Source organism: Pinus tabuliformis, chromosome 2_2 (genome assembly GCF_031772625.1).
Source record: "Pinus tabuliformis cultivar Carrire ecotype Pingquan chromosome 2_2, CPIR1, whole genome shotgun sequence".
In the NCBI taxonomy this organism is placed as follows: Eukaryota; Viridiplantae; Streptophyta; class Pinopsida; order Pinales; family Pinaceae; genus Pinus; species Pinus tabuliformis.
In genome coordinates this window covers 840,351,038-840,373,514 of record NC_142300.1, presented here as the reverse complement: position 1 = coordinate 840,373,514, position 22,477 = coordinate 840,351,038, and the positions used below count along the sequence as shown (strand labels likewise).

Genomic DNA, 22,477 nt, shown 5'->3' with positions numbered 1-22,477 from the left:
TCTCAAAGAGTATACTCAGTTTGAGGCGGTCACTTGTCAAGAGTAATGCTAGTAGTATAGTGCTCTTACAAAAGTAAATAAATGCAGGAAACAAACTCTAAATGTAATGGCAAGAACTTGGAATTCTTTGTAACTAGATCATTCATTTAAGAAACTACAACACTTCATCAGTCAAGGGTGCAGTACTGGTAACTCTTCCCTTTGCAAACTGATGCAATTGAAAAGCAATCAAGGAGAAGATCATCAATCTAAGAACTGGACAGCACTAGTCAATGTTCACTACAGTTTCAGATCATTCTGTTTACACCAAAGCAATGACTTGAAATGATAATTTAATTAACAAGAAAGGGAACAACAACTAATCTAATTTAAGAAGATTGAACAACAAGGCATTAACCTATAGAAATGAATCAAGTGACAATTGTACTCTAAAAGTATTAAGCAGCAATCTTTAACTCATAAATGATTTAAACAGCAAACAGAAAATGGAACAGCAAACTAAGGTAAGCTTACAAAATATTGAACAGCAACCTGAATCAAATGTAAATGCACAACAGGCTAAATCTAATGCTACACACAGCACATCTATACTAAGAGAAGCAATAATCTAAGTTTTGGCATAACAAATACTAATAACGGTTATGAAGAAACAGAAATTGCGGTTACCATGGAACAACAATCCCGATGAACAGCAATCACACTTAGAGGTAAACCGTAACTAAATAGACAATAGTACCGTTCTATAAATACATAGCACGGTTACTATATAAACGAACAATAATGGTAACCTGCAAAGGAACAACAATGTTATACAATAATATCAGTCTGTAAAGGAACAACAATGCGATATAAATTCAGAATGAATAGCATAACATTCCAGTTGCAGAGGATAACCTTACTATTCAAATATGAATGAAATATAACAAAGCCAATACATGAAATGATAAGGAACAACAGATTACTGAACAAGACAAATAAAAGAAATCAAACCACACACAACTTGGAATTGGAAAATAATGGTACAGGAAGCAAGTGATCCATTAGGGCTGGGCCCTTAGCCTCCAGGGATGCACTGTTGTGATTACTCTAGAATCAAAGATGGAACAGCAACAGAGTTTATGTATTAATCATCAAAACAGAGTTACAGTAATCACTCTTTAAAGAGAGTCGATGATCAAAGTTTAAGTTACAACAATGAATTTCATAAAACAACAATAATCCACCCCTTAGGCTAGCAACGCTGTCCCTTTTTATAGCAGCCAGGCGGAAATACCAAAGATGCAGATATTCTCTAAGGGAGCGATCCCTCAGGATCCTTTGATCCTGAGAGATAGGCCATATCGTTATTTCTCAGTTATCTCTTTGTTCTCATGCGCTAATTTGGTATCTCCTCTTCCTTTTCCTAGCTCATGCGCTCCGATCTAGATTGCCTCATTTGGATGCGGTTCCCTACCAAAGGGCGGCAGTTGATTTCATCTTGTCATTTCCCTTGGAATGGTGATCTTCCATTTTCTTCATTTTCTGCATAGGAAAAGGTAATAATTAGTCATTTTTATGTTACTCACAAATCTCCTAAATTTTATCATAATCCTTCATCATATACCCATTTCATAATGTAAAGAAGTTATGAATTTAAAGGAAAAGATAATGAAATAGGTGGCAATTACATACCTTCTCTAATGCTCAACACACCCCCTTGCTTACCCTTTTTCATGCCCTCATGAAAACATTGTAATTGACATGCAAGGCAGTTAGGGAATAAGTTGGAGAAGGGTTCTCAGTAGGTATTCTACAACCATGATTCCTAGCTAAGAATTCAAAAATATGCCCTGTCTGACCTTCAGGCAATTCATATAAGGCTCTATATCCTGGTGCAGGGTACCAAATGACTGGACTTCGGAATCTACAGCCTAACCAAGACGGGCCTTCTCTCAAAATGAGTTCACCGTAGATACCCAAGCGGTTAGTAGCTAGCTTAAAATTCTCATAATTGAATGGTTCTCTATTTTGGATATTCTGATTGGAAGTCTGGTATCAGAATTTGGCTGTTGCTATGGCAAGGTCTTTGATGGTAAAGAAGTATTCTACCCCTTGCCAGATGACTGTTGTGTGAATAGGTCCCAATGTCTCGATCACACCCTGAGTTCTCATTAGGCTCCTATGTTTATTCCATAATTGCAATGGGTCTTTAGGTTCACCCCTCACCCATATATCTAATCCATTCTCGTGTCTTTGAAAGACATTATAGGCTTTAAGCCACTTTATCTGATTAACACCAAAAGAAATAAGTGCCTACAGTTGGACATCACCCACAAAAGGGCTAGGGTTATGTTTTGTTTCTCCATCTAATACAAGATTGTGCAAATAAAATTCACATAACAATCGCTGAACTTTCACCCCGTAATGCTTACAACAACTTATGAAGTCATCAATGGTTTTTATCTCTATAGGTACTCCTACCTTGACAACTTTAATTTTCAGTTGTAAATATCTTTCCATTAAAAACAAAGCATAGTTTCTGACAGGTGCCCTACACGCTAAAACATCAGTATACAGAGAACATAAGGTATCCATTTGATTTATGACTATGTCTAGTCTATGGGTTACCTTTTTGATTCTTTCCTCTGCCTTTCGCCATCCTTCAAAAGCCTGGCTTTCTGATGCATTAATGTTCTTCAACTGTTGTTGTAACTTCTGGTATTTCTCTTGAGGAACAGTCTACTTTGTGAGATTCTCTATTGTTTGTTGGGCTTGTGCCAAATCTTTTCACAGAGTTACTAACCTTGGGTCATTATCCAACATGATAATTTTGGGCTGGAGATCTACTTGGATCTCCTTATTATGACATCTCGTCTTTATGGTCTGAGTTTCCTTCTCGCTAGAGGATAGTGCCTCTGTCTGGATTTCCTTATCACAGGCCGGTGCGTCGTCTGTTTGTACTTCTACATTTGCAATAGCCAGATGTTGTTCCTTTCGATTCTGAATGACAGGTTGGACTTGAGTCCTCTTGGTCTTTTTCTTAAGGGGTTTTTCCTGGGCAGTTGCATGCTTTGCCATAGAGGTTCCTTTTGATTTCTTCCCCATTTTCAAGACTCTTATCTGTTGTCAAAGTTGCTTAATTACGTTAAGCAATCTTTGTTGTTCCTTTCGCAATCTTTTAATTTCCTCTGTTTTCTTGGAAGGAATAGCCATGTGTTTTCTCAGGCCTAGGCTTTGTACCTCAGGCATTATACCTTCGCCTTGGACAATTTCCTTGTTTTCTTCTTGGGATACTTCTTCAAGGTTCTGCTGATTAGGTTTTTCAGGGGTAGAAACCCTAGTTTGTTCTGTTGTCTCCTGGGTAGCTTCTTCTTCTACTTCATCTTCATCATGGAATTCTTCGGGTGTATTCTGACTAGGAACAAATTGTTCCTCTTCCTCATCCTCGTCACTCTTCTCCCCATATACACTCTTATCATGAGCAGAGTGATCCTCTTCTTCTTTCTCCTCATCACACAGTTCCTTGGATGCACTTTTATCATGAGCAGAGTGCTCCTGCGGCCCTTATTCAGTATGGGGGTTGAGTGGGCTGTGAGGTTGGACATATTCACCCATATTGGCCAGAATTTGGGCCAATTCATCTTCTTGTAGAGGATTTTGCAGAGGATCTTTGCTACATTGCTCTGTTTCCTCCCCTTCTTCCTGACCGGATTGCTCAGTCTCCTCCTCCGGTTCTCCTTCATCATTTTCCTCCAATTCTTTTTCGTTCTCCCCACCTTCCAATTGTGGGGGTTGTTCATCTCCTGAATCATGTATTTCCATAGGTTGACTAATGTTTCCCTGGGAATTTCTTAGTATTCCTTTGATCCTTGCCAATCTAACAGATTTTCTTCATTTCAATGGTCTGCTCGATGTATTGGCAATATGTTTTCGTTTCGGGGCTGGCAAAGCCAGTCCCCCGTCTATCGAGAAAATCAATTCTTCCCAACTACTCTGCTGTTGGGCAAGACTGTAGCTGACTATCAGTCGTATTAACCCATGGTGGCTTACTACTGACTCTACATGGTGAGATTTCTTCATGCTTCGGGCAACATCGTGTAATAAAAAATTTAAAATGCAGGCAAATTCATAGCACATTTTTTCTTTAACACAGCTAAAAGTTTGAGATGGCATGGTCTTACCACATCTTTTCTACCATTGCAAGTGATGTAGCTCTGGATTATTCTCACCAATTCTGCCCACGGCTCTCCCAAGGTTGTTGGTAGAACTCCTTTCCCTTTTACAGTCAAGTTCTGCCCTTCGTCCTAGAAGATGGTTATGGCATCTCGCAGTCTCACCTTTTTCAAAGTCCACACAGGTCCAGTGGCTGGCAGTCCTGAAACTTCTGCAATTATGTCATCAGTGACTGCTATCTGTCTCCCTCTCACCATGGAATGATTTTCTTGCAAGTTCTGCAGAAACTCAATTGCCACTGTCTCATTGGATTACTGTAGACAGTTAAGGTAAGCTATCCATCCTGCCCTTGCTAGGATTTCTCGTGCAGCATCAGAGACCATCAACACTTGTGGCTCACTGCGAATTGATCTTCCTCCCATCTTATTCACGCTTAGCACACTGTAAAAACACAGAGACGACAATGGAACAACAAGTTGTTCAAATTTTTAGCTCACTGTTAGGAAAGCACAGAGAAGGTGATGGAACAGACGTTGTTCAAATTTCTAACTTACTACTAATTTTTGCAGAGAAAAACATGGAAATGGCATTGGAACAGCAAGCCATGCATATTGGGAAACAAAATACCATTAAGCTTGCTATTCCCGAGTCATAATTCTTCTGAATGATGAGCTGACACGTATGCCAGCAAATTATGGAGATCACCTGCGCCCCCCTATAATGTGATAGGCCGTCCTCGGCCGTCAAATAAAGGAGTAGTGTGCTGAACTGCAATAGTACAGAGTAATAAAGGAACAACGTATAGGGATATGCCATGTTTACAAAAATGAGGGGATTATCGAAATCGAGGCATATGATAGAATCACTAATAAATATGGAAATGCCGTGATATGATGCGAGAAATGGAGGATAGGATAGTTGATATGAATAAAAGTTCTTATGCCGTCATTATCAACTTTTACTGTCATGATTGATTTGTAAATGATTTTCATGTATCAAAGGTTCGAAAGGGTTATATGTATAGTCTCATTTGAAACCACTTATAAAGATATGAGAAGAAGGGTTTTATAGCTACTATTGGTGTATAAGAAATATGACTTCAATACCATCAATAGAGCTCTGTTGCCCACAGGTGTCCATAACCTTGACAGAGTTGTTTATTTCACCCTTGGAACCATAATCCTTTGTGTATGCATAGGAAAGTGTTGTTGCAGTGTCAGAATGGAGGCCATTGTGCTAGCTTGGTAACCAGCTGAATCAAAATGCCATTCACCAGGAAGGAGTGAAAGGTGAGCAGGCTGGCTCGTGATGAGACCTCCTGTTCCAAGGAGTTTTTATTTTTCTGGTGTGCCTCTTGGATCATATCCTCGGTGTGGTCGCCATAGTGGGAATGCCACTTCACTTTCTTCCTTATGATCATGGTAGGCTGGCTCTTGATGAGACCCCCTATCCTTCATCTAACAAATCATGTTAGCAATCATATAGATAAACAATTTTCTTTTTTCTTCTTTTCTTTTATATAGCACTTTTCCTATTTATATATAGAGGGTGGTTCAACACTCCTTAAGAGTAGGGATGGTGGAAGAAGTCTGAACATCTCAATAGAGAAAAATATGCCCTTATTCTTATTCAATAATAATGATCAAAGAGAATTATGGGGATTTTTGAAAGAACCATCATGATAAAAATAATCAATCATATTGGTATTAGTAAAATAATGAAAGCAAGGTGATATAGATAGTTGTGTCCTTTTCTCTTTTCTCTTATCAATTCAAAGCAATTTCTTCTAAAGATGATGATTTTTATGTGATTTGCTGATTTCAATATCCTATAGTTTTTGTATTCTTGCATAAATGTATAGTTGTGCCTTAAATGATCATCATTCACAGAAAATCCTCTAAACACAAAAAAGAAGAAAAATGCACTCCAAAAATGTTGTCCTCAAGATGGAACGGCCACTGTTTCTTTAGAGGGACAGTAAAAGAATATTTGCACACAAAAACCATAAGCAAAAAGGAAAAAAACATGCTCGTAGTTGTTGTTCCTTGAGAGGAACAACAACTGTTCCTTAATCAGAATAGCAAAGAAAGCAAGCGCAAACAAAAAAAATAAAAAAATGTTGTTCCTTCAGAAAGGAACAACAAAAAATGAAAATGTTGTTCCTTCAGAAAGGAACAACAGAAAATGAAAGTGTTGTTCCTTCGAAAAGGAACAACAAAAAAACGAAAGTGTTGTTCCTTCGGAAAGGAACAGAAAAAAAAAAAAATGAAAGTGTTGTTCCTTCAGAAAGGAACAGCAAAAAATGAAAGTGTTGTTCCTTTTCCTTCGGAAAGGAACAACAGAAAAACGAAAGAGTTGTTCCTTCGGAAAGGAACAGCAAAAATGCGGATACGCTATTCCTTCGGAAAGGAACAACAAAAATGCAAAAGTGCTATTCCTTTGGAAAGGAACAACAAAAAGTTGGAAATGTTGTTCCTTCGAAAAGGAACAGCAAAAATGCAAAAATGTTGTTCCTTTGGAAAGGAACAGCAAATGGCGAAAATGTTGTTCCTTCAGAAAGGAACAGAAAAATGCAAAAGTGTTGTTCCTTCAAAAAGGAACAGCAAAACAGTGGAAATGCTATTCCTTCGGAAAGGAACAGTAGAATGCAAAAGTGTTGTTCCTTCGAAAAGAAACAGCAAAATGGTGGACATGTTGTTCCTTCGGAAAGGAACAGCAAAATGCAAAAGCGATGTTCCTTTGAAAAGGAACAGCAAAGCGGTGAAAATGTTGTTCCTTCTGAAAGGAACAGCAAAATGCGGAAGCGCTGTTCCTTCGAAAAGGAACAGCAAAATGATGAAAATGTTGTTCCTTCCAAAAGGAACAGCAAAATGCAAAAATTGTAGAAATGCAGAAATCTGTACAGAAAGTAATTTATACAAATAAAACAAAAAGAATTATGTACAAAATTTAAAAGCAATCAAATCACTTAGTGAACCAAAGGTGAGGAAGAGTTCTCTTCCTCAGCCAAAATCTGCATGTTGGAGTCTTCCCGGAGTTGCTGGTAGAAGGATTCCCAAGTAAGTGGTTTGTGGTACAATAGAACTCGGTGGCCATTTGCTTTAAAGGTATGTCTAGATCCATCAATGGTGGTTAAAGTAATGGTGCCATTATCATGCACCTTCTGGATTTCATATGGTCCCAGCCAGCGAGTCTAAAGTTTCCCCAGAAAATCCTGAAACCTAGAATCGTATAGGAGTGCCCAATCTCCTTCACAGAAGAATTTCTTTTTGATGAGGGCATCGTGCCATCTTGCTCTCTGTTGTTGGATTAATGTAGTATGTTGAAGAGTGGAGAGCCTGATTTCATCCAGCTCATTGATTTGTTGTAGTCTATTAATCTAGGCCTCATTTAAATCTATACCGACTTCTTGTGTTGTTCTCAAAGTTTGTATTTCGAATTCTATTGGAAAGATGGGTTCCTTTCCAAATACTAGCTGATATGGTGAATAATCGGTAGTGTTTCTCCATGTTGTTCTGTATGCCCACAAGGCTTCCGACAATCTTATAGCCCAATCGCATTTGTGTGATGCAATGGTTTTTGTTAGTATTGCTTCTATTACTTTATTCATGCTTTCTACTTGGACATTTTCCTGTGGGTGGTGTGGAGTGGTAATTTTATGATGAATATGATAGTTTCTTAATGTTGCAACAATTTTATTACTAGAAAATTGTGGTCCCCCGTCCGTGATTATGTCTCTTGGGAGGCCATATCGCATAAATATCTGGAATAGGAAATGAATGATGGAATCCTCTGTAGCTCTTGGAAGTGCCTCTGCTTCAACCCATTTGGTCACATATTCCGTTGCTACCAAAATATATATTTTCTGGTTTGATGATGGGTTGATCAGACCAACAAAATCGAGCGCCCAACACTCAAATCGTTCAATGACTAGTTGTGGGTTCAAAGGAATTTCGTCAGACTGTCCAAGGCATCCTGGTCTTTGGCAACTGTCACAAGCTTGAACAAATTTCTTTGCATCTTTGAAGATTGTGGGCCAGTAATACCCTGTTTGCCGAACTTTATGACTAGTTCTTCGATCTGCGAAATTTCCGCCATATGGTCCATCATGACAAGCTTTCAAAATGTCAAATATTTCATCTTCACGGACGCATCTTCTGATGTGCATATCTGCCCCTGTATGAAATAGGTAGCCCCCAATCCAAGAAAATCAAGTACTACGCTGCACAATCTATTTTTGTTCATTGGGGGTCAGATGTTTTGGTAATTTGCCTATTGCTAAATAATTCACAACATCAGCATACTCAGGTGTTTTGACAGTAACAGCGAACAAATGTTCATCTGGAAATTGATCTTCAACTGCTACTGCGTCCACTGGCTTTGGCATTCGTGAGAGAAAGTCAGCTACAGGATTTTCTTTCCCAGGTCGATCTTTTATTGTGATGTCGAATTCCTGCAATAAAATCAACCATCTTGTTACTCTACCATTTGTAATTGGTTTATTTTCTAAATATTTTATGGCAGAGTGATCTGTATATAAAACAACAGGATATCCAGTGATATAATGCCTAAATTTATTTATAGCATGTATTACAGCTAAAAATTCTTTTTCAGTAACAGTATAGTTTAACTTAGCAGGAGACAAATTCTTGCTAATATAATAGATTGCATATGGTTTTTTGTCTTCTTCCTGCCCAAGGACTGCTCCAATAGTTGTGTCTGAAGCATCTGATGAAATTTGAAATGGCAAGTCCCAATTTGGACCTCTGAGCACTGGGGCTATTGACACAAGATTTTTCAGATCCTCAAAAGCACGGTCACATTTATCTGTCCAAACAAAATCAACATTCCCTGTTAGTGCATATAGAGGTGCAGCTATTTGAGAAAAATGTTCTATAAATCTCCTATAATAACCAGAAAATCCAAGAAAACTGTGTACCTCTGTCTGTGTGGTAGGAGTAGGTATTAACAAAATTATTTGAATTTTGGCTGGATCTACCTGTATTCTAGCTGCTGAGATATAATGACCTAGGATGAGTCCTTCAGTTATCATCATATAACATTTTTCATGGCTCAAGCAGAGCTTGGTGGTGATACATCGTTGCAGCACCTTTTCCAATGTGTCTAGTGCTGGGTCGAAATCATCTCCGTATGGTGGGAAATCATCCATGTATACTTCAAGCCCTTCATTTATTAAATCTAAAAAGATGTTGAGGATAGCCCTTTGAAATGTGGGAGGGGCGTTGCATAGGCCAAAGGGTAAAACTCTGTAGGCAAACGTTCCCCAAGGACAGGTAAAAATAGTTTTGTCCTGGTCTTCAGGGGCAATCTGAATCTGATTGTATCCACTAAAGCCATCCAAGAAAGAAAATAATTTCTTTCCTGCTAATGTATCTAATACCTGGTCAATGAATGGAAGGGGAAAGTGGTCTTTCTAGGTTGCTTTATTTAATTCTCTGTAATCTACACAAATCCTCCACTTTCCATTCTTCTTTGGCACCACTACAAGTGGAGACACCCATTTGCTATCAGAGATTGGATAAATAAAGTTTACATCTAAAAAATTTTGTAGTTCAGCTTTCACAATGTCTTTTAGATGAGGGTTAAGTCTTTTTTGGGGTTGCCGAACAGGTCTCGCATATTTTTCTGTATAAATTTGGTGTGTACATAGCTTGGGATCGATTCCTTTCATGTCCAGATAATCCCATACAAATGCTTCCTTGTATTTTCTCAGTAGTTGGATCAGCTTCTCTTCTTGTTCAGGGGTCAGGTTATTATTGATGTTTAAAGTTTTTCTTGGCTCAATTTCTATAGTTTTGATATTTGAGACAGAGGTAGTAGGTATTGTCTGATCATGAGCGTCTCTGAGAGGATATTCTTCTAGTTCATTGTCAAATGCTGCTTCTATCATGTGACATTGTATGTAGGATCTGGATTCAACTTGGTTAATGAAGTTGTTAATAACATCATCCTCTATTTGATCTTTGAAATCGAGGGCATCTTCTATGGTTAATGGGGATCTAATATTTTCGGTAAGGTATGATATAGGATGTTTGTTAGTTTTTATTATTGTTACACTTGGTTGGGCTGGAGGGTATAGAGCTAGATTCTTGATGTTACTCCCTCTAGTTATGGTCATACTGCCTTGTCGGCAGCCAATGTAAGCATCGGCGGTTGCAAGCCAAGGTCTGCCTAAAATTAACGGATGTCCATCAAGTCAGTTTTTGGGGTTTATTATCAAAAAGTTGGTAGGATATTCCCAGGAATCAATGGATACCATGACATCATGTAGTGTGCCTTCCGGCCTAACCACTAATCGGTCAGCCAGTTCTAATAAAGTGGAAGTTGGTTCTACTGATGTAATGCTCAGTTTTTGACAAGTAGTGGTTGTTAAGATATTAATTGCAGCCCCTAAATCAACTAAGGCATTTGAAAAGGTTCGTCCATTGATTTGCACTGTCACTATTGGATTTCCTGGGTCTTCATATTTGACGGTTGCTTCTCTTCCTGATAACAAGTCAGATAAGGTGCCAACTACTTGGACTGTTGGGTTATTTTTTATTCTCCTCCTTGGTTTTTTTATACATAGCTCTTTGATGGTCTTTTCATATATTGGGATATCCTAGATAGCTTGGAGGAGTGGAATTTTTATGTACAAATTCTTAAGTTCTCCTAGAATATCAAAGTCAGGATGTTCTATAGGACGCGGTATAATTAATCATTCTGGGAATGGGGGAGAAGATGTGGTTGCTTGGTCATGAGTCTGTTTTCTGACCACATCTTCTTCTTGTAATGGTTGTTCTGCGGGTAATTTATTTTCAACTTGAACATTTTTATTTACCTCGGTCTCTATAACGCGCCCAGACCTTAATTGAAGGTCGTTGCACTCCCTTAGATCGGTTTCTAGCTCTGGGGTTTCAATTATTTAAATAGATTACACTGGTCTGTTATTTGGGTTTGGGTTGGGTTGGGCTGGGAGTTACGGTCTTAAGTTGGACTGGGGGTTTTGTTGTAGTGCTGGCAGTGTAGGCTGAGGGGGTGGAATGGTTCCTACTGGCTGATTTATTGGTCTTTGCCAGTTTGTCTACCAGGCTTGACTCTACGAAGTGGGAGGGGACCATTGTGCTGGATACGCATTGTTTTGCCAATATGGTAGAGTATAGGAGAAATTTTTCTAGTTATATTGTCTTGCTTGATTCGGCCATGGTGATGATGAAGGAAATGATTGTTGTGACCAATTTGAGAAGGAAGGTTGATTTTACCACATTGTATTATATTGCTGAGCATGATATTGTGGAGGCCGGAAAGAAGAAGCTGGATCAGGGAACATACTTAATTGTCACGGCCGCCATTGACGGTGCTGATTAAGTAGGTACATTGGTTCTGGTTCTTCTTCCGCTTCTTTTTATACTACTTTCAAACCAGGAAGTGAGGGACAACTCTCTGTAGAGTGGTCTTTTGTACAAATGGTGCAAACTTGAACTGTATCTAATGGGCACTCTTTGTGGCTGTGTTTCTTTCTGCATCTGGGACAGAATATTGCCATATTTTGCTCTGCCTCTGCTTGTTTCTATTTGGCTTGCATAATATCGAGCTGTGTTGTCAGAGTCCCCAATATATTAGTTTTGAAATTTTCTAATAAATTTCCAATTTCTGTGCGAGTTACTCCTTCTCCAGAGATCTTGTTGTCCCTTGTAAACCTATCATGTTCTGTTGGTTTTAGCCTTGTGCTTCCTCGTGAGCTCTTGATACGTAAATCAATGATGTTAGCGAAATATTCTAGATAGATGTCTCATTTTCCCATAATATTTAGTGTTTCAATCCATTGTTCCTCCATACCTTTAATTAATGTTCTTTTTAATACATTGTCAGGTAAGGGTAATGATGCATAAGGAGATCTTTGAAGATTATACTGAAAACGTTCAACATATTCTTCTAGTGTTTCATTAGGTCTAGCTACCATCTGAAATATTTCATCTTCTAACTCTCTAGATCTACAATAATCCTGATATTTCTTCAGGAAAGCACCTTTCATCTGATCCCAGTCATTTATAACACCTCCACCTAACCCCATAAACCGTTGAAAAGCAACTCCTTTTAATGTAGAGGAAAATAGTTTCAGCTTTTAGGGGTCGGTGGTATAGTCATATCCCCTACACAACACATCGAATTCGAACAAAAATGCATCTGGGTCTTTCGATGTTAGGCCATGAAATGTAGGGATATGCTGGAGAGGAAGTGCCTTCATAGGTGCATTGACTGCGATATCTACAATGGGATATTGCAGTGTGGAGGTTTGGGTGGTTGGCTGGTTCTGGGCCATTTGGTCAAATATGTGCCAATAACCTCCAGGATTTCTAGGAGGGTATTCCTAGGTTGGTTAGACAGAGCAGGGATGGCCTTAACAGGAATGGCCTTAACAGCACTTCCTTTGTCTGGGATGATGAGAGTTCCTAATGTCTGGGGGGATTTTAGCTCTTGAGGTTCTTCGACTTCATTCTAGATGACTTTTGCAACACTTCCCTTATCTGGGCTGCTTACTGGTTGGACTATTCCAAGAGGAGATCTTGGTTCTTCAGTTTCCCCTATTTCTCCTCTCCCTTCGCAGAGATTACTAAGGTTCCCTTCTTGCAATTATTTTGGGCTAGAATTCTCAATTTCTTGAAAATCTTGCTCCTCAGTTTGGCTGTGCACCTCAACAAAGGCTACAGATGGTGATCCTGTGGCCTGAAGGGAACTAGTAGGTTGTCTAGAAGCAACTTTTCTAGGTCCTACTAAAGGCTGAGATTCTTCTTTTTTAAGGATTTCGTCTATGAAGGTCGATTGACCAAGGGTCACCGGCCCCTTAGCTTTATCAGGCTTGGGTAGTGGTTTAGGATTCTTTTCAGGCTTTTCTACTTAGTCATGTACACAAATCAAATGATGATTTCTACCCAAAACAACAACATATCTGCAGGAAAGTGGGCAGGGGAGCAGGGTTGTTACATGCTCCGTATGCAGGTTCTTACCTTCCGTTTTTAAAACCCAATTCTCTCCTAGTAGGGATTTACACTACTTTGAAAAGAAACAAATGGATACACTCTTCCCCGGCAACGACGCCAAAATGTCGAGAAGTAAAAAGGATCTTTTTCACCTCTATTTACCCTACATTAATTATCAATCCAGGTACGATTTGTTATCTAAAAGAGTGTACTCAGTTTGAGGTGGTCACTTGTCAAGAGTAATGCTAGTAGTATAGTGCTCTTACAAAAGTAAATAAATGCGGGAAACAAACTCTAAATGTAATGGCAAGAACTTGGAATGCTTTGTAACTAAATCATTCATTTAAGAAACTACAGCACTTCATCAGTCAAGGGTGCAGTACTGATAACTCTTCCCTTTGTAGACTGATGCAATTGAAAAGATATCAAGGAGAAGATCATCAATCTGGGAACTGGACAGCACTAGTCAATGTTCACTATAGTTTCAGATCATTCTGTTCACACCAAAGCAATGACTTGAAATGATAATTTAATTAACAGGAAAGGGAACAACAACTAATCTAATTTAAGAAGATTGAACAGCAAGGTGTTAACCTATAGAAATGAATCAAGCGGGAATTTTACTCTAAAAGGATTAAGCAGCAATCTTTATCTCGAAAATGATTTAAACAGCAAACAGAAAATGGAACAGCAAACTAAGGTAAGCTTACAAAATATTGAACAACAACCTGAATCAAATGTAAATGCACAACAAGCTAAATCTAATGTTACACACAGCACATCTATACTGAGAGAAGCAGTAATCTGAGTTTTGGCATAACAAATACTAATTACGGTTATGAAGAAACAACAATTGCGGTTACCATGGAACAATAATCACACATAGAGGTAAACCGTAACTAAATAGACAATAGTACCAATCTATAAATACACAACACTGTTACTCTATAAACGAACAATAATGGTAACCTGCAAAGGAACAACAATGTTATACAATAATATCAGTCTGTAAAGGAACGACAATGAGATATAAATTCAGAATGAACAACATAAAATTCCAGTTGCAGAGGATAACCTTACTATTCAAATATGAATGAAATATAACAGAGCCAATACATGAAATAATAAGGAACAACAAATTACTGAACAAGACAAATAAAAGAAATCAAACCACCCACAACTTGGAATTGGAAAATAATGGTACAGGAAGCAAGTGATCCACTAGGGTCGAGCCCTTAGCCTCCAGGGACGCACTGCTATGATTACTCTAGAATTAAAGATGGAACAGCAACAGAGTTTATGTAATAATCATCAAAACAGAGTTAGAGTAATCGCTCTTTAAAGAGAGTCGATGATAAAAGTTTAAGTTACAACAGTGAATTTCATAAAACAACAATAATCCACCCCTTGGGCTAGCAACGCTATCCCTTTTTATAGTAGCCGGGTGGAAATACCAAAGATACAGATATTCTCTAAGGTAGCGATCCCTCAAGATCAAAGGATCCTGAGGGATTTTCCATATCGTTATTTCTCAGTTATCTCTTTGTTCTCTTGCACTGATTTGGTATCTCCTCTTCCTTTTCCTGGCTCATGTGCTCCGATCTGGATTGCCTCGTTTGGATGTGGTTCCCTACCAAAGGGACAGCAGTTGATTTCATCTTGTCTTTTCCCTTGGAATGGCGATCTTCCATTTTCTTCATTTTCTGCATAGGAAAAGGTATTAATTAGTCATTTTTATGTTACTCACAAATCGCCTAAATTCTATCATAATCCTTCATCATATACCCATTTCATAATGTAAAGAAGTTATGAATTTAAAGGAAAAGATAACAAAATAGGTGGCAATTACATACCTTCTCTAATGCTCAACACCAAGCTCGCAGATCGATGCATGTGTCTTTAGGTTGATTGGTTCCCTCCGGGACCGAGAAAAACTAATTTGCATGCATGGAATGCATTTCCCAAGGCAGCATGCAAAACAATCCCTTGATTTAGATATCTATGTTTGGCAGTTGGAGGTTACATGCAATGCTCATTTAAGAAACCTCCCACCAAGTGTCGCTTTTCCTAGATTTGTGGCATGTGCATTATAACCTCAATTTTATCAAAAATTATCAACCGAATGCTGTAGAGATCATTCCTCGCATCGACCTTGCAACTCTAACATCCCACATTGCATCTAGGAGTCGTCGGCTCATTCAACTCAGCTATTTCGGGGTAAGCCCGTTTTTCATGTCTTGGTTGGAGTTTCTGTCGCTTTTTCTGTTTCGCATTGTGTGAGTGTTTTCTGCTTGGTTTCAGTGAGCACTTGTTGTCATTTTGATGTATGTTAGCCTGTCGAAGCACCGTTTCATTTTTCGTTCGCATCTCACTGTTGTCACATGCATGACACTATTTTTACATGGACGGTCGTTGTTGTGGCAACTCACTTCACACACATGTATGCTTTCCCATTTCTAAATCTTGCACTTGTTGTTTGCATGTATGATCATTCACTCTTGTTTGCACTCATCTCATCATGCATTCAGACTTCTCATGTTTTTAGTCGCCCGTCAGCCGTTCTGGGCTCCCTTGGCCTAGACCGTGCCTTCCCTGGATAGCATTGGGCATTTCCAGAAGCAAAGACTCTGCCTTCCCTCCAGAATATGCACAAGTATAGCCTAGCACTAACCTCTAGGCTTGCATTATGCAAATCTTGGAGGCAGTGTCCTGCTGGCCCCAGAAACTGTGCAATGCAGTTTGCTGCTTGCATGTCACTGCTGGCTGAAATTGTGCATTGCATAGTTTCAGTCCTCAACAGGCCAGGCTGGACTATGCATTATGCAGTTCCAATAGTCAGTCTACCTCCTGATACCCTGAACTGTGCCTCGCACAGTTTTTGCAGTCAGTCTCCCAGACTCACAATGAAAATTGTGCAATCTTCACAGACAGTCACACAGGTATGTTGCATATCAATCCTCTAGTTTTTTCTGGTTTTCGACTGACAGATTTCTTGTGATGAGTGTTGCTATGTCTCTAGGTATCACAGGTGTTCATCTGCCTCTCTGCAGCATAGGTACAATGACTTCAAGGAGAGCAAACTCGAAGACACCATTCATAGCACACTTGGGGATGCAAGTGTTTACGAACTTTCCTATCCACGAAGGCATCAAGTTGTTCATGGACAAAGATATCAAGATGAATGGCAACAACATCACAGCGAGCAACACCATTAGTAGCAATAGAAGGTAGCACATCTACACGCGAAGAATGCAAGAGGAAGGTTGTTGATAACACAGAGGCAAAACAAAGTTGCAAGCTCAAGCAGATCCACTTGTGATGAAAGCAACATTGGAGACTGAGGCTATGACGCGACAATGAGACAAGAGGATCGCGAAGGTAAAGAGAGAGAGAAACTGAGGAGGAGTTGTAGGTGATCAAGCGACAACTAAAGGAAGAACAGGAGCTACACAGACAAGAGAAGGAGTTACAGCAGGAACAAACACAGTAAGGGGTGCAACATGCACAAACGGATGAAACTGTGCCCGTACAAGTTATATATCCATCCCAGAAGGTGGCACGGAGCAGACAAGGTGAGTAGTGTTATTAATCACATGTAAGGGAATTCAACAGCATGCATGTCATTGTGCGCAAGCATGCGATCCCACCCATTTGAAACACTCACCGAGGCAAAGGCAAGAAGCAAGTTTGATTGGAGACGAATATGTGATTCAACAAGTTGATGCGCACAACCACTAGCACATGATTGGAGATCAGCATAGACACTATACAATAGCATGTTGCCAGTTCAGTCACACCAAGGATGACCATGCGCATGCTATCAGATGAGGTGGATGGAGGGGCTATATCAGTGTACCCGAATGCAACAGAGGAAAGAGTTCGCTTTCAGTAGGACGCCACTATTGAGTGCACAGACACCATCACAGACAACCAAGATTGGCATCAGTTCGCCACCATAAACCATCATGAGGATGTCAAAGAGTTGGTCTCAACACAACGGTGTAAGTGTTAATGATGTCTTGCATGGCTTGCTCAAGCCATTTTGTCTCACATGGGTACATGTGCATATTGTATGTAATATCCTTTCATGTGGATGTTCAAGTGTTGATAGTTGAATGTAACAGTCATAGAGTAGTTAAAGAGTCATGAGGATAGATGAACAATCACAAAGAGGAATGTCAAGGGTCACCCCACCCTTTGCTATAAATAGTCCCTCATACTCATTGTAAAGGATTTTGGTCTACCAAGCTTCTGATAGGAGTATCTTAGAGAGAGCTTGGAAATTATTGTATCGAGCCTAGGCTTCTCCACTGTGTAGAGCTAGTATATCTCTTTGGAGGAGTAGGTGACAGTGACTATAATGTTTCGTTGTCAGAACTAGTGGTCGGTCATAGTTGTATTGTATGACTGGAACTTACACTTCTTAATATAACAGAGCCAACACTTTTCATGCATATGTCGTATTCTGTTTCAACTATTTTGTTTACTCTAAATGATATATGTATCTGTTTTCTTACGCATGCATGTGTAGCTATTTTCTGTATATGTATTTATCAATCTTACTGAAATGTGTTGTTATTTTAACCATCACTTTGGATTGCTAGCTTACTTGCCTTCCATGTTGTGATGCATCTTTGCTCGTGTGTTCCCTTCTTAACTATGTGCTTTCACAGGTTTCCAAGGGGAGCACTCACCTCATCCTCTATGTGTTAGAACTGCTCGTGCACCTTCCTTGACTTACTGCATATGTCACACTCTTGCTACCAGCAAGGACATCTTATTTGCCTCTATGTGAAACTGCGGTCAAGATGATACCTTATGACCCACTGCTGGGACTCCTACACCAAATGGTCTGAGGTCTAATTGGGACTTCTTACTGGGGAGATCCCCTAACATGTTGGTGGGTCCAGCACCATCAAGACTAGGTTGTGACATAGCTTTTCTCAAATCCAAGGAGCTTGGCCAACCCAAAATCTTAAACCTTGGCATTACAATGCTTATCCAAGAGAATGTTGCGAGATTTTATATCTCTATGAATAACCTTGGGCTCCAACCCTTCATGTAAATATGCTAACCTACACACATCCATGATTCTAAATCAGTAACATCAACATATATCTAGAATGCTTGCATTATGGGCCTCATGCATCAAGCAAAGCTGATAAATTCATATGTTCACATTAATTACCCTTTGACAGTTCCAAGAATAATTTTCATCTAGATTTCCAATGTCAGGGGACTAACATGTCCTACATCTCCATGAAGCCACTATTTGAGGTTTCCATTATCAACGAACTCATACACCATCACCCTAGTTATCAATCATCAAAACCCATAGGCTACATTATCAGATAATTTTACAAGCAATGGATTCCCATGATTAATAGTATACCCAAAAACTAGATGGATCCATCCATATATGATGAACCTACCTGCACCCTCAACACAATATGAAAACAAATAATTTTTTGTGCCTAACTCACCCAATTTCCTCCACCTCTACTATGAACTCCTTTTTGGCTTGTCCCCTATGAAAAAAACCAAGAAATGGCATTTCACAACAAAGACCAACTCAAAACAAAATCTGAGATTCACAATAATGTAACAGCATGACCATTTCCTGTTGTTAAGAAGATTTTTCATGGCTACAGGGTTACCATTAGGTAATAAACCACGATAGAAAATTCCATAGCCACCTTCACAAATGACATTTTCATCTAAGAAACCATTAGTAGCGATCTCCAAGTCTCTAAGAATGTACAAATGACCCCAACCAAGGTGTGAAACTTCAGGCATAAATGTACTAGGTGATTAAGTTGACCTTGTGGTATCTCCACTTGCAGTAGACACCTTATCAGATGATACAAAACCATGCATGTCCCCTACATTAATCCTCTCCCTCTCAAACACAACACCTATTTCATGGCTCCCTTCTTAAACCTTTTTATGTGGCTTCTGACTATGTCGGCACAACAGTGACTGCCTTTCAATCGACTTTACATTAATTCTCGAATGCACCTTAGAGCTTGCTCTCTCTGTATCAAAACTGGGTTTTGAAAGATGCCCATACCCAATCTGCAACACAGATTTTTCCAAATCCCTATTGCTAGAATCACCCCTAGCAAACTAAGCACCACCCATGGGACTGTTGTTGTTGTGGCCACCCATTGGATCGATCCTCACTTCTTGAATCTCTTTGGATATCATGGGGATAAAAGCAGATGATCAATTCCACTCCGCTCACATACCATGGTTAAGAGAAGCACCTGGAAGTAGTGTCGAGAAAGGGCAAAGCTGACCAGGTTGGGTCACGAGTCTTAATGACATTTTCATATGAGAAACCGTTAGTAGCAATCTCCAAGTCTCTGAGAATGTACCAATGAACCCAACCAAGGTGTGAAACTTCAAGCAAAAATGTACCAGGCGATTTAGTTTACCTAGGGGTCTCTCCACTTCTAGTAGACCCCTTATCAGACGATACAAAACCATGCATGTCCCTACACCAATCCTCTCCCTGTCAACCACAACACCTATTTCATGGTGCCCTTCTTCAACCTTTTTCTATGGCTTCTCACTGTGGGTTCAACAGAGACTGCCTTTCAATCAGCTTTACATTTATTCTTGAATCCACCTCAGAGCTTGATCTCTTTGTATCAGAACTGGGTTTTGAAAGATGCCCATACCCAATCTGTAGCACAGATTTTTCTAAATCTCTATCATTGGAATCATCCTTGGCAAACTGAGCACCACCCATGGGACGGTTGTTGTTGTGGCCACCCAGTGGATCGATCCTCACTTCTTGAATCTATTTTCATATCCCCCGCATACCATGGTTAAGAGAAGAACCTGGAAGTAGTGCCGAGCAAGGGCGAGGTCGACCTGCTACGTCGCGAGTCTTATAATTTGTAACTAAATTAATACCGATTGAATCAATCGGATGGATCAAACTATTTTAATCATCTAACACCTAAATCGAGGGCCCACGAATGTACACATACCCTGAGAGTGGAGTTGATTTCAAAGGGGAACGCCTTACGATGTAATAAAACTAAATTTACGGTTAAAAAGTCTCTTATAAAATATATATTCAAAATCTCTCACAACACATAACAAATAGGAAATCTTCATTTTCCCAAGTATCTGTACTATTAAAAACAAAATTCTGGTAATATCTTTAGCTTCTAGGAAATTTGTCATGAACATTGCAAGAGTTTCCATGATTTTTTGGATGTTTTCTGAGAGGCTATCACCACGTTTAGTTTATTGTTTTGTTTATAATTGTTTAATTTTTCATTAATATTAAATTTATTTTATTTTTTTAGTATTTTAGGTGCTTTTAAATTTAAATAAATTTTTTATAATGTTTTAAACAAGGACATATCATTCTAATAAAATCTCACTGGGACATGTACATCAGTCTCTGAGTTATTTATGATATTTAGTAAATTTCTACAACCACATTTCTCCTCAAATCATTCTCCTATAAATAATATTTCTCTTTGAATTTTCAACTTTGATCATCTTCTAGATTAGGAGAAAACATTCTTAGACTATTGGATCAAATACCAAAAGCAAATACTATAGAAATTTCCCTTGGAATTAACTAGAATGTGCACACAATCTGGGAAAATCCACCTACAGGGAGTAACACTCCCTCTTTGGTCATAAAAAGGTTCTCACCTACGTTATAACACACTATGCCAACCTGTTCACCTATGTTACCTTATGCAAGCCTCTCTTTAACCACCTAATTTGCAGCTCCGCTTCAAGACATTCATGTGTAAGCATGAAACATTGTTACAATCATAGAGAATCACACATTATACCAATACAAGACATAGAAATCATGATTACAAAGAAGATAGAGGTAAGCATTGGCTAACATCAATGGAAATACTACAATGCCAACAAGCTCCCCCTTTGACAATGATGTCAACTTGAACTTGATCTTCCCTCCTGAACCTGACCTGTGAAGCTAAGCTCAATACTCTCTTCCCCTTTGACATCAATGGGAAGGGGAGATACATAGTAAGGCCAACAAGATATGCACAATACATATCACTGACAAGGTACACTATCAACATTTGCCTGCAAATATCTCATCCAAATGATGTGCATCAAAATTCATTGTTGCCTACGCCTCCTTGACTTATGCAAGATGCTACATCAACCGAATTAATGATTCCACTAAACATCATGACAATATGATATGAAATGGGTTACACAGCTTCAAAATAATACGTGGTTGTAACAATGATGCCCAACAACCCATACCTGGCTGAAACAACTCTCATATATCTCTCTCAAAGGATGCTTGACTCATGAATATACCAACCAACATAACCCAATGATAAAAAATCAAATTTACAGGGCTTTTTCTTGGACTCTAGGGTGCATAGATGGCTGAAACAGAATGATCCACTACAATACCTACCAAACACCATGGCTCACCTCTATGCATGATCGATACAATACTATGAAAATGTCATCCAAAATCCCATGCATGGTTGTAGCAAGTGCTACTCAAATGCACATAAGAGGACCAAGTCCAAATCTTGTAGGTTGAAATGAGGAAAGTTTACAATTTGAAAAAAGAGTTATTGATCTCAAAGGGTCCTTCCCTTGCCTTCCATGTGTTCCTTCAAGAACAATACATCCTATTTCAGCTAGCGTCCATAAAAGAAGATAGAGACTGCAAGCTTGTCACTACCATGAAATTTTTAGAAACATTTTTCGAGAGTGATCCTAGAGATTAGCACCTCCCCAAACCACTTGTTACGTCTATCCAACTCTCCTCTAGCTCAAAGGGGCTTCTCCATAGTAGATCTTAGGGACTATATGAATTAGTCATACTAAGTAGAGAAACCCTTAAATATTCTACTTCCATTACAACCAATGAAAGGATTGGACAAATTGGGTTCAAGGTGGAAGAGATTATTGCTAATACTTTAGTGTCGTTTCCATATTTGAGTTCAAAGAAAAGATCCCAAAACTCACAAAGTGAAGGAATTACAAGGTGATTTCGAAGTGTAAACCATAGGAAAACATAATAAAAGATTGATAAAAGAAAGATGTAATGGGGGATAGAATATTAATGCCTTAACTTACCAATATTTTGCTTTTTGGTGGAATGTGAAGTCAAGGATCAACATGTTTGAAATTATAAACCTATGTGCTAGGACATTTTTGGCTTAGCAAACCCATGTTCTAGGGAATTTTTGGGTGAACAAATTCTATAATTATTTCTCTATTTGCTATAGCATCAACTACCTCTTTTATGATTTTAGATTTTTTCTTTTAATTTTACTTATGTTTAATAAGAGAGAGAGAACCCTAAAACTCTT

General features: G+C 38.9%; 1 pseudogene; it reads right to left on the bottom strand.

Moving 5' to 3' along the window:
- The window catches only part of LOC149195589 (putative serine/threonine-protein kinase At1g01540), a 28,797-nt pseudogene extending 8,910 nt beyond the window's left edge, over nucleotides 1–19,887 (bottom strand).
- Nucleotides 19,888–22,477: the final 2,590 nt, after the last annotated feature.